Genomic DNA, 14,513 nt, shown 5'->3' on the forward strand with positions numbered 1-14,513 from the left:
TTTCTAGAGGAGGCGGCATTCTGCCAGGCCTTTCAGCAGCTGTATGTGGGTTGGAGGAGTATGAAGGGGTTATTTGACTCCTTGGGCGAGTGGTGGGAGGGAGTCAAGGCCCGGATCGGGAGTTTTTGTCGCACATGGGGGAGGGAGCGGGCGCAAGAGAAGAGGGGGGAGGCTAATGGGTGGGCGGCGGAACTGAGGAGGATGTGGTGGGCGGGGGAGCTGGCCTCACTGGCTGGGCCTTCAGGGCAGCAGCAGTCCCGCTGTGTAGGTTGGATGGCTTTTTTATGGCTGAGGCCAAGGCCCTTTTGGTGGGGTCGGGTGTAAGGGGGTGCCTGTCGGACGAGACCCTCGTCCAAAGCGCAAGCCGAGGTAAAGGCATAAGGCAGAGGCAGTCGCGTTATTGAGGCCCTGCAGGTGCCTGGTGGGCGGGTTACGGGGGAGGAGGAGAGGAGATTTTGGATGCCGCCAGGGAGTATTGTCAGGACCTCTTCTGTGAGCGGGAGAGGGAGCGAGGCCAGCTGGACAGGTTCTGGGTGGGCTAGAGAGGCTGTCGGTGGAGGAGTGATCTGTAGCCGCATCAGGATCAATGGCTTCGTTTCGGGGGTGGTGCGGCAGGTGGGGGGTGTCCAACAGGGCTGCCCCCTGTCCCCACTCCTGTACGTCCGGTCCCTGGAGGCCCTGATGGCGGGGCTGAGAGCGGAGTCGGGCATTGAAGGGGTGCATCTCCCTCGGGGTGGGGGGGAGGTTGCTAAAGTGGCCGGGTATGCGGATGACCTGACCCTCTTTATCACTACTGTTAGGGGGTTTGGGGCCGTTGCTAGGGTGGTTGAGGAGTTTGGGAGGGCTGGATCACCGGAGGTTGTATGGGGAGGTCATGTGGCGGGACCTGGTGTCAGCGCCACTGCCTGTGTGCCCCAGGGCGTCGGGGTGGCCGGCGTTCTTACATCCTGGGGGTAGGGATCTGAACTGGCTGGCGGCGCTCAATAGGCTGCCGGTCAGGGATTTGTCGGCTGTGGGGGAGGGGGCAGCCTGGGTGTGCCATGGGGTGTGGTGAGGTTGAGACGGTGTCACACATGTACAATCCGTGGGTGGAGGAGGGAGATGTTCTTGGATTTTTGGGTCGCTATTGTTTAGAGGTGAAGGGAGGATTTAAATGCTTAAATAAGTTTGGGTGGTGGACGGGGAGGAGGCAGTTCTTTGTCCGCTACAGAGAGGATCCGTACAAGCCGGGGAAGCCTTTTTATCCCCCGGGGAGTTTCGCCATTGGACCGGACAGGGGTTTTGTATCTTTTCCGGGCCAGCCGGTGTACTGCTGGAGGTGTGGGGGCTTAGGACACCGAAAGGAAGACTGTGGGGGGAGGCAATGCAGGCGGTGTGGGGCTACAGACCACGAGGTGCTGGGAGGGGTTGGAGGAGCACCGTCCTGTTGCTACAGGATTGCTACTTAAGCGGGGAAGGGGCCGTGGAGGTCTCGGTAAGGGGATGGAGGGGCGGTCCTTCTTGGTGGAGTTTTGTATGTGGGGTGGGGCTTCCTTTTCATGGTGGTTATGATGGACTGTAAGCTTGCCACTGTCAATGCACGGGGTTTAAAATGTGGGGTGAAGAGAAGGACTTTTTTTTCTACATTGGTGGGGATGGGGGTGGATGTGGTGTTCCTCCAGGAATGCCATGTGAAGGATGTTGAGGATGGGCTTTTGTTTTCTAGGGATTGGGGGGGCGGGCCATCCTTCTGGGGAGCGGGGAACGTCCATGCAGATGGGGTGGGGATTGTATTTGGATCACGGGAGGTGGAGGTGGAGACTGCGGTGTGTGTGGTGCCGGGGAGGGTGCTGTGCATCGACTGCCAGTGGAGGGGGGTGAAATTGAGGTTGATAAATGTATATGCACCTAGTGTTAGGGGGGAGAGGGGGGGCTTTTTCGCTGGTCTGGCCCCGTTGCTGACCAGCAATAGGACTGTGGTGGTGGGGGGGGATTTTAATGTTGATGTGGACGAGCGGGCATGGGAGGGGGAAGAGTTAAGGCAGCTCTGCCGGGATTTCAAGTTGCGGGATGCGTACAGGGTGGCTGGGGGTGGGGGAGGGGGGGCAACTTGGAGTAATTCGAGGGGGTGTGGAGGAGGTTAGATTATGCGTTTTGTTCTGAGGGAGTGGGGATTGGGGGGTGTGCTGTGCGGCCGACATGGGGCACGGATCATTGTGTGGTGGAGGTGGGTTTAAGTTTGGGGATGGGGGTCAGGCAGAGTGCAGCATGTCCAGGGGGGGGGATCTGCTGGGGATGGGGATTTTTGCGGGGCTTTCCGCAGGGAATATGGGAGATGGCGGACTGTGAAGGCCTTATTTCCTTCCCTCACGGCCTGGTGGGAGGAGGTGAAGGGGAGGGTGGACAAGGTGGAGTGGGTGGAGGAGCAGCGTCTTCCCCTGGCCTTGCTAAGCCTAGACCAGGAGAAGGCGTTCGACAGAGTAAGCCATGGATTTTTGTTTAAGGTCATGCGTCGCATGGGGTTTGGGCCGGGGTTTATCGGGAGGGTGAGGGCGTTATACGAGGGAGCGGGGAGTCGGTTCTCTGTCAATGGCTCTTTTACTGAGCTGGTGAGCAGAGGGGGGGCGTGAGGCAGGGGTGTTCCCTCTCCCCTTTGCTTTACGTCCTCTATATCGAGCCTCTGGTAGCCAGACTTAGGAGCGATGAGGGGGTGAGGGGGGTGCATTTGCCGGGGACAGCGGGCAGATGTGTGAAGGTGGCAGCTTATGCCGATGATGTGTCGCTTTTTTTAACATCGGAGGATAGTTTTAGGCGGGTAAAAGATATTTTGGGTTGTTTTGAGAGGGCTACAGGGGCGAGGATTAATAGGGGGAAGTCCAGTGTGAGTTTTTTTGGGTCATGGGCAGGCAGGAGGGATGGATGGGGGTTTAGGAGTGAGCGAGGGTAAGGGTGAAGGTATTAGGGGTATTTTTTGGAAGGGCGGGGAATGCAAAGTTTAATTGGGACCAGAAGGTGGCGGCGGTGAAGGCGAGGTTGGCCATGTGGAGGGAGAGGGGGTTGTCGCTGTGAGGCAGGGTGATGGCCCTTAAGGCAGACATCCTGCCAATGCTCAATCACCTGGCCTATATGTATACCACATTCGCTTCAAGCGTCTTTGCTCGAGGCTGGAGAGGGAGGTGACCTTCATGTGGGGTGGGAAGGTAGAGTTGGTGAGCAGGGCTGACATAAGCCGGGAGGTGGGGGAGGGGGGTCGTGGGGTACCCTGGTTCACACTCAAGCTAGCGGCATTGTTTGTGGCTTTTCAGGCACGGGTGGTTATGGGGGAGTTCAGCCACATGGCTGTGTTTTTGGCCCGGTTCTGGTTGGGCTTCACTCTACGGCGGCTCCGATAGCCGGTCACAGGTCTACCATGTGGAGGGGGTGACGACTTACAACTGCTTCTAGGCCCTGCGGGACGTTTCCGGTGGGCCGGGTGGTGCAGGTCAGTCTGATGAGTCTTGACTGTTTATGCTTGGGTGGACTTTTGGGTGTGTGGGTGGCTTGGAAGTGTTGGGTGGGGGTGGGTATGTGGGGGGGGGTTTTGGTTTGTTTGGTGGGTGGGGCGCTTGTGTGTGTGGGTGACTGTTTATTTCTTGGTGGGTGGGATGAGTAGGTCATGGTCCAGTCCCCGAATGTTAGGACCCCGCTGACGCCTGTCCCGGCGCCAGGGCTTTTTGTCTTGGGATTGGGATTTTGATGTTTTGTTTTTACAAGAGGTGCATGTGGGTCGTGGGGTGGATGACTTGCTCCTCCAGCAGGAATGGAGTCGGGGGCCTCTGTGGGGGGGCATGTCTTCATGGCGTGGAGCCCTTCTTTTTTTAGGGAGGTGGGCTTTTGTTTTAGGGGCTGTGTGAGTGGTGGTGCCGGGCAGGGTTTTATGTGTGGATGTTTGCTGGAGGGGGATCGATTTGCGCTTGATTAATGTGTATGCTCCGAGTGTCTGGGGTGAGAGGCGGGGTTTTCTGGAGCCTCTGGAGCCCCTGATGTTTACGAACCGGGTGGTCATTCTGGGGGGGGGATTTCAACATTGACTTGGGGAAGTCTCCCAACTGCGATCTGGGGCGGTTGGTTGCTGGGCTGGCTTTGAGGGATGTGCTGGGGCCGGCGGCTGGTGGGCCCCCGGTGGTGACCTGGTCCAACTCCAGGGGTGTGTCTTCGCGCCTTGACTACCTGCTCCTGCCGGCGACGGTAGTGGTTGAGTCGGTGGTGGTCCAGCCCGTTTGGCTGTCGGACCACTGCCTTATTGGGGCCCGGGTGGTGTTGGGGGAGGGCAGGAGGGAGCCGGGGCAGTGGCGGCTGAACGTCTCCCTTTTGGAGGACCCCGACTTCTGTGAGGCGGTTCGCAGCTTGTACCCTGGGTGGAGGAGTCTGCGGCCTCTCTTTGGTTCCTGGGGTGAGTGGTGGGAAGGGGTTAAGGTACGTCTCGCCACCTTTTGTAAGTGGTGGGGAAGGGATCGGGCGGGCCGCAGAAGGGAGACCGTGGCCTGATGGTCTGCTGAGCTCCGGCACTGGTGGCGGAGTGGGGCAGGTCGGTCGGGGCAGGGGGTGGAGTGGGCGGTAGTACTGCAGGGCCTCCTTAGTGCTCCCTATCTCGGCGAGGCGAGGGCTTTCCTCGTGTCGGCTGGGATTCGGGCTGGTCGTTGGAGCCTTTGTTCCACACCAATAGGGTGCTGGTGGTTGGGGGGGATTTTAATGAGGATCTGAGTGGGGCGGGGTTCCGGGTGTGGGGGGACCTGTGCGCAGCCTACGGTTTGGTGGATGCATTTCGGGTGGTGGGGGCTGGGGCACCGGGCTTCACCTGGTCCAATCCATGCGGCATGGCCTCTAGACTAGACGGGATATTTGTTCCTCGGAGGTGTGGGGTGCAGGCTTACTCATGTTCGCCGACGTGGGCCTCAGACCACTGTGTGGTTGGGGCCTGGGTATGGTTAGAGAGGCCCTGGATCCTGGGCGGTTCAAATGACTCCCTGCCAGACGGCAGTTTTATGCCGCTCCTCACTGCATACTGGGGGGGGTGGCAGGGCCTGAGGGGTTTTTTGATGGGTAGGGGCAGTGGTGGGAGGAGGTGAAATGCCGGACTGCGGCCTTTACTAAAGGGTGGGCCAGGCGGAGGGCGAGGGAGAGGGGGGAGGCCGTGGGGAGGTTAATGGGGGAATTACAGGCCCTGTGGGGGGCTTTTTGCAGGGGGAGCATGGCCGTGGTGGGGAGGTTGGAGGAGGTTAAGGGGCTTTTAAGGGCCCTCTTGGAGATGCGGGCAGCTCTCTTTGGCCTCCACGCGGGGGCACGAGCGGCGGCCGAGGATGAGAAACCGTCCGGTTTCTTCTTCCAGTCGGTCAGGCACAGGCAGGCGAGGGTCCGTGTCGACCGCCTGAAGTCTGGGGCAGGTAAGGTGACTGGGAGGGAGGAGATGCTGGAAGCGACTGCTCGCTTTTATGAGGGCTTGTTTGCCGCCGGGGATCAAGGTTGGCCCGGAGACGGTTGACTTTTTAGGTGCGACAAGTGGTGAGGACATGGCCGAGGTGGCAGCTCAGTATTATGAGGGCCTCCTTACTGAGAGGTGCAGGGAGGAGGGTAGTGGAGGGGTTTTTGGGTAAGCTGGAGGGGAGGTTGAGTGAGGAGCAGAGGGCAGAGTTGGATCGACCTCTGGAGCTTGGGGAGCTGGGGAGGGCCCTCCAGTCCATGAGTGGGGGTAGTCCCCCAGGCAGGACGGGTTGACTTGAGTTCTTTAGAGAATTTTGGGATGTGTTGGGGGGGGGGGGGGGGGGGGGGTTGGTCGAGGTGCTCGAGGAGGCGGCGGGGCGGGTTTTACCGGGGTCCATGTCGACAGGGCTCATCACGCTTTTATTTAAGAAAGGGGACGCCAGAGCGCTGAGTAATTGGAGGCCAATTACTATAAAGTCTTGGCCAAGGCTCTGGGTTCTGTCTTGGCTTGGGTTGCTATATAGGGGGGCGGTGAGCAAGGTGGGGGTTAATGGGATTTTTTCCAGGGCTGTCCCACAGGTAGGGGGTGTGAGGCAGGGTTGCCCTCTGTCTCCTCTGCTTTATGTCATGGTCCTGGAGCCGTTGCTGGCTGCCTTGAGGCAGGACTCACGAGTGGCAGGGGTACATCTACCGGGGGGTGGGGGGGCGGAGGCTAAGGTCTCCGCCTACGCGGATGACGTGTCTCTTCCTGACCACGGAGCGGAGCTTTGACAGGGTGAATGTTCTCCTGGAGGAGTTCGGCAGAGCCTCGGGGGCTAAGGTGAATAGGGGGGAAGTCGTCGGTCATGTTCTTTGGGAAATGGGCAAGGAGGGTGGATTCATTGGGTGGGTTTGGGGTTACTCCGGATGGTCTGAAGATTCTGGGGCTGCATTTTCAGCGGGGTGATTGTGCGGTTTTTAACTGGGATGACCGGAGAGGGCGGGTAGGGAGACGCTTGGGCCTGTGGAGGTCAAGGTACCTCTCCTTGTCAGGGAGGGTTATGGCTGTCAAGGCAGACCTGTTGCCACAGCTAAACTATCTGGCCTATGTTTTTCCCATGCCGTTTTTGTGTGGTGGGAGGCTGGAACGGGATGTTTTTTCTTTCATTTGGGGTGGTGGGATGGAGAGGGTGGCGAGGGAGCAAATGTTTCGGGGGGTTTCTGAGGGGGGGAGGGGGGGTCCCGTGTGTTGCTGTTCGAGTGATGGCAATGCACGTGGCGTTCCTCGCCAGGTTGGTGATGGGGGTTTTTGCCCACAAGGCGGTATTTTTTGCGAGGTTGTGGCTGGGGTTTGAAATGAGGCGGTTGAGACCTTTGTCTAGTACGTCTCCCTGGTCCCTGGTCAGACCTGGGCATTACGACAGGGTGGCGGATTTTTTAAGGGGGAATGGTTGGTGTTGGGAGGGGGAAGCTGTAATGGACAGGAGGTGGGAGGAGGGTGGGACAGGGGCTTCTCTGGTCAGGGGGATTGATTGGGTGGGTATCCAGCCTAATGTTTTGTGTGGAGAGGGTAGGGACCTGAATTGGCAGGCGGCTCTGAACCGCCTGCCGGTGAGGGAGCGGCTGCACAGACATGGTATTAGTCGTACTCCCCCCCCTGTGGGGTGTGGGGAGGAAGAGACTCTGGACCACGCTTTGTGGTCGTGCCGGGGCGCGAGGGACACCTGGAGCATGGTACAGAACTGGTGGGGTGGATGGGCGGGATTAACACTTTCAGCAGATTTGGTGTTGCGGGGGCGGGGCTTGGGGGGTTTGCAGGTGGGGAGGAGGGTGGCCTTCTGGGTTTTGGTTTCCTTTGTGAAACTGGCTCTGTGGGACTGGAGGCAGGGGTGTGTGAGGAAGAGGACCCCGGCGCTGGCTCCACGGGTAGTTTTTGTTTGGTTTTTGGGGAGGGTGAGGAGGTGTATTGAGGAGTATGGGGTGATTCATGGGACGGACAAGGCAAGGGAAATGTGGGGGGGACTGCCGAGGGTGGGAGTGGGTTAATGTTGGGAGGGATCTGATGGGTTTGGTTTGAATAAAGAGTGGTGAATGCAGATATATTTCTGCTGCAAGAGTGCTCCTTGCCTTTTTTAAAAAACTACAGCAAGTGGGAACAGATGTGGACCCCGGGACCCTCCATATGGAGCAGGTCCAATTTTAACAAAGCCGACGGGAGTCGCCATTTTAATAAAAAACCCACACGTTCTGGTGAAGGGCAGCACGGTGGTGAAACCCGGGCGGGCCCTTTTAACCCACTTGACCGTTTTAGACAGGGATTTTAATGTTCTTAATGTGTATGGTTTTAATGATAAACATGACCGACACGACCTTTTAATAGAACTGCAGCCCCACATGCTAGGGAGGGCTCCCCTAGTGGTCGGAGGGGATTTTAACTGCGTTTTAAATAAAAAAAAAGACAGAAAGAAGGTAGGGGAGGATTTTAAATTGGACAAAACATCCGTGGTTTTAAACAATATAATTAAAGATTTTAACTTAGTCGACTGTTACAGAAAAGTGCATCCACGGGAGGAGGGCTTCAACTGGCACAGTGGTGACGGCGCCCAAGCCTCCCGTATCGACTATGTTTTAACAAGAGATTGCCCACCCACGGATGCTACATTGACCCCTATGTTCTTTTCCGATCACTGCATGCTCTCCTGCACCCTTTCACTCCCCACAGGTGTGACGGTAGGTGGAGGGCTGTGGAGGTTGAACTGCTCCCTGTTACAAGATGAGGAGATAGCTAGAGAATACAGGGATTAGTTCAGCCTCTGGCAGACCCTCCAGGACTTATCCGACTCACGAGCACACTGGTGGGAAATGGTGAAGGGTAGGACCAAGACGTTTTTTAAGTTAAAAGCTAAAGATAAAAAAAAAAGAGAGAGAGAGGAGGTGCATGTTGGGGCTGCAGAAAAGACTATAGAGATATTTTAACCTTTTAATTATGGGTCTTGATTTTAGTGAAGATATCAAAAGTTAAAAAAGAAATGTCAGTTTTAGCCGAAATAAAGAGCAAAGGATTGATTTTAAGAAGTAAGGAAAAAGACTGAAGAGGGAGAAAAATGTACCAGATACTTTAAGAAAATAATTTCTAGAGGGGGTGGGATAACAAAATTAAAAGAAGGGAGGGAAGAAATCCGCATAGAGGGAATTTTAGAAATGATAGAGGTCCCCATAAAGTTGTTCTATGCGGAAAAACAGGTACATGACGATATAATGATAGAGGTTTTAGAGTTCTTAAGTTCAGCAGTTTTAAATCAGAAGTTTTTAACTGAAGATTTTACATTGGCTGAAATTTTAAAATGTCTTAAAGGTTTTAAAACAGGTAAGTGCCCGGGAGAGGACGGACTCCCCGTGGAATTTTATGTTACCTTTGACGACATTTTAGCCAATGACATGCTGACTGTTTTTAAAGAATGACAAACTCGACCGACTCCCAGACAGCTTTAGAATAGGGATAGTTTCTTTACTTCACAAAAAAGGAGACAGGACTGACTTGAAAAATTGGAGACCGATCACGCTTTTAAATTTTGATTGTAAACTTTTTAGCAGACTTTTAGCATTACGCATGTCGACTGTTTTAGAGGACGTGATCCACCCGGATCAAGTCTGTGCCGTACCTGGAAGGAGGATCACGGACAGCCTAGTGCTGGTCCGAGACGCCATCGGTTTTGCGACAGACAGAAACATTAGGCTTTTAGTACTAAATTTAGACTTTGAGAAAGCTTTTGATCGGGTCTCGCACCAGTACCTTTTAAAGGTACTGCAAAAAATGGGGTTTCCAGGGAGGTTTTTAAAGTGGGTGGGTTTGCTGTATACGGAAATATACAGCAGAATCCGTGTAAATGGGCACTTGAGAAAGGCGATTAATGTGCGCTCTGGCGTCCGCCAGGGGTGTCCGTTATCCCCACTCCTGTTCGTTGCTTGCATCGAGCCGCTGACACAGATCTTGAGAAGGGATAAATGGATCAAGGGACTTGACTTGCCAGGTGGACTGACCGCGACGTGTACTCTTTACATGGACGACGTGACCCTTTTATTAAATGACGTTTTATCGGCCCAAAGAGCACTCGACTTGACTGACTGGTACGGAAGGGCCTCGGGCGCCAAGCTCAACAGGGGCAAGTCCGAGGCCCAGCTCTTTGGGCCGTGGGGTGACGTAAGACCAGATCTGGCAGTAGATTTTAAACAGACGGACATTAGAATTTTAGGTATTAAATTTGACAATGAGGGTGGTGGACGGGGTAACTGGACTGACATGTTAGGGAAAGTTAGGCAACGACTGGGCTTTTGGGGACTCAGACATTTGACTTTTGAAAGCAAGGTTTTAATTTTTAAAGCTGTAATCTTACCCTTGTTTTTACTTCTCTGTTCTGTGTTTAGTCCCCCCAAAACTTTTCTTTTAGGTCTGGACCGGGCGGTGTTTTATTTCCTGGGGGGGTCCAAATGGGAGAGATTGAGAAGGGAGGTCCTTAAAAAGAGGAAGGAGAACGGAGGAAAGGGCCTCCCGGACCCCCACCTGTTGTTAGACAGCAACTTCACCGCCCTGCATTTTAAATACGCAACGACCCCATCCAGAGAGAACAAAGCCACCATGGTGAAATTCTGGATGGGGTCCTACCTCAGACAGTTGCGGATTTTAGACACAGACTACCGTTTTCCAGTTGCTTTTAACCTGCCAAAAGAGTATTGTTTTATAAAGAAATTTTTAAACAAATATGATTTTAACCCTTTGCAGACTGTGCCGAACATTCCATTTTTTCATACTCGATGGCCTTATGGCACAAAAAGGCTTATTGTATGACTATGCTAAATGACAGATACACAATATACACACCACTGTAATCAGGGGAAATAGCCCTTTCAAATGGTATAAAATATAATTAATAAGTTTGAGGAGAACATAGATCATTTTTAAAAAATATATCTTTAAAATTCAACCCCAAAAAACACGAAAATATCAGTTTGTCAAGATTAATCTCATTTTTCTCCCAATTTCTATTGTAGATAGAGAAAAACATAGAGTGTATGGGAGATTCACAATTTTGTCCTCTACTCAGTGATAAAAACAAAATCAATGAGTCACCTTTTGTTCAAAAGTTATAAATAAATAAATGTATTAGACCTTTGCAGATGGCACAAAACATTCCGTTTTTTCATACTTGATGCCCTTGTGAGACAAAAAGGCTTATTGTGTGGCCATGCTACATGACAGAGATGAGATTTACCCACCATTGTAATCAGAAAAACTAACCATTTAAAATGGTACACATCATAGTTAATACATTTGAGTGTAACACACATTGTTTTTAAACAAAACCTTCAAAATTCAACATCAAAAAATGTGAAAAAATCAATTTGTCAAGATGAATTTCTTTTTCACCTAATGTCTGTTGTAGATATAGTGTGCAAAGGATAGCCAGTGTTGTGTTCTCCTCAGTGAAAAAAACAGAATCAATTTATCACCTTTGGTTCAGAACTTATGATTAATTTACTCATAACAGTAACAAGTAGAATTTTTAAAGAGTAGAATGTTTTCATTTCCCGGTTTGGCATCTGACCTAAAAATACAGATATAATGGTCATGTAAAAAAATAAGATGTTTTACCATCAAAACAAGCTCAATATGGGATGTCTTACTGTACTCTGAAGAGGCTAAATCAATTGTGGGGAGGACGGATAAAGGCTGAAAGACAGACTAGCTGATTGTAACCGCTTCTCTCCTCCTGTAGCACATCATTGTCTTCTTCTTCATCCAGAAGCTACCCATCCATGTCCCAGGTCATCGGGGTCCTTGGGGTCATATTTGCCATCAGCAGTCGGCTGCCTTCACCCCAGTTGCATGTACTTCTCTCCCTCCATCTAAAATAACAACAAAAATCACAGGTCTGATAGTGAATAGGTTGTTTAGTTTTATTTTACATTACTTCCACATAATCTTAAATCACCACCAACCATGACTCTTTTCACTAAAAGTATTATGGTCACTGGAGGACTCCAATATTGCTTGGAGAGGTAACATTAGTCTCAGAGCTCACTACAGTAAGTGTTATTGCCTTGGCTAAACCATACCAGCTTACAAGCAAAAATTGATTCATTAACATGAGTCAGGAGATATGACAGAAAACATCTAAACAGCGTATGCATACACATACACACCGTGCATAAGCTACTGCAGTTGCGTAAAGACAAAACACCCCTTTAGAAAATAATGTGTCGACGAGTAGGCTTGGGTATATGAGCTCCCATCATAGTTAGCCACCCAAAAACCTCATAATCGTAGCAGCCAACCTTACAGCCTAAAAGCTAAACAATACTAAGACACATTTATAACAAATCTTCAGTCATGTATTCATGAAAACAGCAGTCAATGAATAAAATCCTTACGTTACACCATCGGTGATCAACACAGTCTTCACGTCGGTAACGTAACATTAACGTTGTCATTCATGTCAGATGTTTCTATCTAAGTAAGCTAAGCAACTTGGCTACAAACAACTGTAAATTGTGCTGTACATATTACGAAGGAATGAAAGGTTTATTTGACAATAAAATACCGATTAGGTGTACTTGACAAAGTTGGCAGTCATGAAGCACGGGAGTGAACTTTGTCGCGACTACGCGTCAAGGACATGTTGCAGCCTCTCTTGATGCTAACGTTACCTAACTTAGCTAGTTTTCTATCAGATGACAAAGCAAGCAACATCGTTCAAAATAGAACAAATTGTTAAAGTGTCAGTCTTAGTAGGTCTGTAATCTTGGTTGACATAGTAACCCCCCAAAAATGACTGAAAATGATGAGTTTACTAAAGATTACAGTGTGCTAAAATACCAGCTGTCATCAGCTGAAGTGAACACACACGCGCATTATGTTACGGCCATGCATACAAGGTGTAATTACCAGCAAAAATAATTTTTAAAAACTATTTTGAAGTAATAACATGGATAACAAGTAATAACATAAAAAGACTTGTTTTTACCTCAGATGATCCAGAAGTTTCTCCTTTAGACGACGTCAAGATCAACGATGCATAGTGCTTCCTGCTGTTTTTCCTCTAGTGGAGGGAGACGTCAACTGTTGATTTTTACTTCACGTAGTGAAAGAAATTCGCGCCACAAATCCCTAAACCAGTCATATTGTCAGAAAGCCTATGATGTGACGTTTTTGAGGACGTTTTCATTGATAAAATTGGTTGGGGTATGGCGGAGTTATTAGACTGAACGTCATTGGTACTGGGGTACCGAAATTAGAATGGGCCGTCTGCAAAGGGTTAAAACAAGTGATGTCACTATTTTAACAAACGCTAAAACTCTTGTCTCTCTTGTGCAGGTCCGGGAAGCAGTGAGCCCCGTTCCCGGCCTCACACTCAGTGAGGCCAGGCAGGCTTGGAGGAACGCAGCCCACCCCGCCCTCCAGAACAAGCTAAAGGATCTGGCGTGGATGACGCTCCATGAGGTCCTCCCGGTCAGAGCCGTGATGCACTCCCGGGGCATGGCAAGAATGAACACCTGCCTGCGGCCAGGATGCGGCCAACCTGAGACCGTGCGGCACCTGCTCTGGAGAGAGTGCAGCGTGGCGAGGGACCTGTGGGCCGATACCGGCCCCCTGCAATGCCCGAGCCTGCCAGCAGGGGAGGTCCAGCTGAGCTACCGGCTAGCGGTCAGCGGGGTGGGCCAGGGCGCCAACACCATTCCAGCCGTCGACTTCGCCGCGCTCTGGCTCACCCTCAACAGCATCAAAGCCGCTTTGTGGACCTCCCGCAACCTGCTGGTGGGGAAGCGCGTGACTGTGCCCCTGCCAGCGTTACGTCGCCAATCGGAGGAGGGGGCCGGGGTCACACGTAGGAGGGTCCCGACCCCCACGGCTGCTGGCTCCCGCCGACGCACCCCCACCACTACCATCACGGGACGGAGCAGCGGGCGGACGGGAGGACATCCGCGGGGCGCATCCGCGTTTGCCTCACTCTTCTGGAGAGTGGGGTGGAGCCTCTTGATAGTGGCTCACCCCGGTCCTGCACGACAGACTTTTAATTGGCTTTTATTGCATTTTATCACTTTTGGAACTCTTTTAAAAGCATGGACTTTTAACATCTTTTACACAAAACATGGACTTTTAAACCAAAAAATGTTTTTATAGTAATATGATTTTATGTTTGTAAAAATGTGCTGTAAAAAATGTGAAATGAAAAGGCAAAGAGCCTATGAAAATGTGAAATGTAAAGAAAATGAAAGCCATGTGATGAAAAAGAAAAAGTCAAAATGCACCAAAAGGAAAGTCTATGAAATGTGAAAAACAAATCAAAAATGTAATGCAATAATATGTTTTAAGTGACAATAAAAGTTTTCCAAAAATTGCATCAACTCACCCAGGCACCAACCGCAGCTTCACCAGTAAGCGCCGCTTTAATTCCACATTCCAAACGTTTTCAGGAGGCGTCCCCAACAACCCTCGAACAGTAGCGGCCAGAAAACCTCCACATCCTGATCAGCCACCCAGGATTGTACATACTGTCCGCTTGATTGTGGAGAACACGGGTGGGAGGCAAGGATGAGGGTGAATTATCTTCGCTTGTGATGAAATCTTGAGGAATTTGTTCCAAGTGACGGGAGGGAGACGCGTCTTCTGTCTGCAGGACAACTCCAACGCTGGATTTTAAATATTTCCTTTCATGAGGGGCGGAGGAGTGCCAGGTTTCTCAAGTTCATGGAGAGGAGGAGCCCATCCGAGTCTGGTAGGCCTCCAGCTTTTTCTTTGTTTGACGAGAAGGTGCCTGTTACCGTGCACATGTTCAATCCCTGGGTTCATGAACTGGACATTAAGTGGTGGTGTGGGGGCCGAAAGTGCTGGAATGTGAGGAAGATTTGGAACGGTAAGAGGTGTTTTTTGTGACTTTCTGCTGAGAGTGCTGATGGTAGCAGAGTGCACCGGCCGAGTTCCTTTGTCATTGGGCCCGACCGTGGCTACCTGTTTTTCCAGGCCAACGTGACGTGCCATCGCTGCTCGGCCGTAGGCTACCTAAGGCTGACTGTTGGGTTGCTGTGTCGAACCGGGG

Source organism: Alosa alosa, chromosome 1 (genome assembly GCF_017589495.1).
Source record: "Alosa alosa isolate M-15738 ecotype Scorff River chromosome 1, AALO_Geno_1.1, whole genome shotgun sequence".
NCBI classification, from domain to species: Eukaryota; Metazoa; Chordata; class Actinopteri; order Clupeiformes; family Clupeidae; genus Alosa; species Alosa alosa.